This window comes from Mastomys coucha, unplaced genomic scaffold (assembly GCF_008632895.1).
Source record: "Mastomys coucha isolate ucsf_1 unplaced genomic scaffold, UCSF_Mcou_1 pScaffold16, whole genome shotgun sequence".
Taxonomy (NCBI): domain Eukaryota; kingdom Metazoa; phylum Chordata; class Mammalia; order Rodentia; family Muridae; genus Mastomys; species Mastomys coucha.
In genome coordinates this window covers 4,883,645-4,886,972 of record NW_022196898.1, presented here as the reverse complement: position 1 = coordinate 4,886,972, position 3,328 = coordinate 4,883,645, and the positions used below count along the sequence as shown (strand labels likewise).

The window sequence follows — 3,328 nt, the reverse complement described above, 5'->3', positions numbered from 1 at the left end:
AAAAAAAAAAAAAAAAAGAGCTGGAGACACACACAGGTCACCCGTAAATCCAGAGAAGAACGAGAGCAGAGATTTTAGGTAAAGATGAAGGAATCGGCCTGCTTGAGAAGCAGAGGCCAGGTTAGAAGAGTGATGCTGAATGGTAATTGGTGGTAGAAAGTCCAAAGCTAAAGACTGGCTCTGAGCCACTTTGGGAACGGCTGAGAAACAGAAGGCAATTTTGAAACTGAGAAGGGAAGTTAGCCCAAGTTGTGGAAGAGACTGAAAAAAAAAATCCACAGAAGGGCACAAGCTTTTCCGGGTCTCTCGTCAAAAGTCGCTCTCCACACTGGACCCTTTCTCTCCCACTCCTGATCCTACTGACCCCTGCAATTTTCCTACGACTTGGGAAGATGATGGAAATCATGAAAATGAAGTCCGACTTTCCAGGGGGTGCAAAGTCTGACCCAGAGATGCAAGTCATCAGTGAGAAAGAAATGGTTCATTATGTAACTGAAGAGAGATAGTGTGTCTGAGAGACAGGGTCGTTTGTCTCTAGCCATGGGATGCTGATTTATAGGCAGTTCTCTGTTCTCTGGCCTCCGGAGACCATGAGGTCATTACACTGCCTGTTACTCACCACTGAGAAACTAACCTCAAACTCCTGCAGTTCCTGGGACTCCTCACGGACTCTGCACTCTGTAAGCTTGTGCACACAAACCGTGAGCAGGATGCTTTTGGTCTTGAGTGTATCACGAATTTAAAAATGCTTCTACATTAACATGTGGTTCATGGGTTGCCATGGCACATGAGCTCAAAAGTTGCTTACATGTGGATTAAATAACACAGCCCACTCTTATGGCCCAGCCAAGCCTTGTTGTTAACCATGCACCTTCTTAGGAGAAGTGCATCTCAAAACCTCCACCCCCGGTCTATGGAGAGAGACTATTAGGCTTCTCTCATCCTACAAATGGAAAAGTCTCTATGCAAGACTCAGTGGTCTTTAGTGTCTTCGACTGAGGCCACTTTTTAAAAAGATTATTAGATTGAAAGAATTGAAATCAAGAATCATGTACTAATTTTCCATCTTTAAAATGATGTGTATAAATGAAATAAAATTGAGTATCATCAGCCAGCCTAAATAGGTCAAGAAGACAAGCTAATAGGCTCAGATATTCAGATTGACGTGTTGTAAAGGCTACCTATGTGGAGTGGGGTTTCTGAAGCCTTCTCTTCAGTGTGATATCTCCATAGCTTTCCACCAGTGCCTCCCAACACAGTCTGGAGTGACACAGGAAAGACAATGGAACAATACTCAGGGGAAGGTGGGCTTCACTGCACACCAGAGTATGAAGCATGGTCTCTTGGCTGTTAACTGTGATAGAAGCAGGGCAGAAGACTTTGGGGCAATGGAAGGTGGGGTGGTGTTTTCTCCCCCCTCCTTGGGCTCTGCCTTCGAAAGCCTTTTACGTAGTGGATTGTTCCCCTATTAAGTGGTCAGCTGTGTAAGCTTCACCCTCACTGACCTGAATGCATTTGCGCATTTAAAGCAGAATGTGTTTTGTATTGTTGCTATCTACTTTGTATTTCTCTGGAGACATCTAGTGGAGAAAGTACAGTATACATATGTGTTTAGAAACACTGGGAATGTCTGTTACATTTTGATTAAACTGATAGATTGAAATTCATAGAAAATAATTTAATTTCAAAATGCCAACCAAGGAGGAATTAATGATCTCTTCCAAGAAATCTCTCTAGGCTCATGCAGAAGGGACTAATGAGTGCTGTCAAGTCTGGATGAAGAGTAAAGGTGTGGTAAATGTTTGGAAATAGATTGCTTCACTCTCTGAATCATTTTTTTCTACAGTGGCTGACACATGAAAATAAAGCATGACTATGTGTGTACATACATGCATGCTGATACACAGGTGTTTGCCTATGTATGGAAGCCAAAGGTTGACATTGTGTGTCTTCCTCACTGTCCACCTTAGTTTATTCTTTAAGAATTTCACAAAATATAAACAGTGCATTTTGATCGTATACTCTACTGTCCTCTAACTCTTCCCAGACTCCTCATGCCCACTCTCAATTTTATGTCCTACTATTAATTCATCTATCTATCTATCTATCTATCTATCTATCTATCTATCTATCTATCACCATTAAGACCCAAGTTAGGGTGCTGGAGCCACTGTCGCCGAGCCCAGGCCACTCTGCTGCTGCTGCTCGCACGTCGTCCCCCATCGTGCACTAGCGGTCTCAAAAGATTCAAAGTCCAAGATGGCAACCCTCAAGGACCAGCTGATTGTGAATCTTCTTAAGGAAGAACAGGTCCCCCAGAACAAGATTACAGTTGTTGGGGTTGGTGCTGTTGGCATGGCCTGTGCTATCAGTATCTTAACGAAGGACTTGGCAGATGAGCTTGTCCTTGTTGATGTCATGGAAGACAAGCTGAAGGGAGAGGTGATGGATCTCCAGCATGGCAGCCTCTTCCTTAAAACACCAAAAATTGTCTCCAGCAAAGACTATTGTGTAACTGTAAACTCCAAGCTGGTCATCATCACAGTGGGGGCCCGTCAGCAAGAGGGAGAGAGCCGACTCAATCTGGTCCAGCGTAACGTGAACATCTTCAAGTTCATCATTCCCAACATTGTGAAGTACAATCTACACTGCAAGCTGCTTATTGTCTCAAATCCAGTGGATATCTTGACCTACGGTGCTTGGAAAATCAGTGGCTTTCCCAAAAACCGAGTTATTGGAAGTGGTTGCAATCTGGATTCAGCTCGGTTCCGTTACCTGATGGGAGAAAGGCTGGGGGTTCACCCGCTGAGCTGTCACGGGTGGGTCCTGGGAGAACATGGCAACTCCAGTGTGCCTGTGTGGAGTGGTGTGAATGTTGCTGGTGTCTCCCTGAAGTCTCTGAACCCAGAACTGGGCACTGATGCAGATAAGGAACAGTGGAAGGATGTTCACAAGCAGGTGGTTGACAGTGCCTATGAAGTGATCAAGCTGAAAGGTTACACATCCTGGGCCATTGGCCTCTCTGTGGCCGACTTGGCTGAGAACATAATGAAGAACCTGAGGCGGATTCATCCCATCTCCACCACCATGATTAAGGGATCAATGATGATGTCTTCCTCAGTGTCCCAAGTATCCTGGGACAAAATGGAATCTCGGATGTTGTGAAGGTGACACTGACTCCTGAGGAAGAGACTCGCCTGAAGAAGAGTGCAGATACCCTCTGGGGAATCCAGAAGGTAGCTGCAGTTCTAAAGTCTTCGCAGTGTCCTAGCACTTCACTGTCCAGGCTGCAGCAGGGTTTCTATGGAGACCACACACTTCTCATCTG

The 3,328-nt window shown here is 45.0% G+C and overlaps 1 pseudogene across 1 annotated transcript; it reads left to right on the top strand.

Annotated features, from left to right (window-relative positions):
* The first annotated feature begins 2,222 nt into the window (after positions 1-2,222).
* LOC116094018 lies at positions 2,223-3,239 on the top strand (annotated as a pseudogene). Its single transcript, XR_004119933.1, has one exon. The product of XR_004119933.1 is annotated as an L-lactate dehydrogenase A chain pseudogene (transcript).
* The last annotated feature ends 89 nt before the right edge of the window (positions 3,240-3,328 follow it).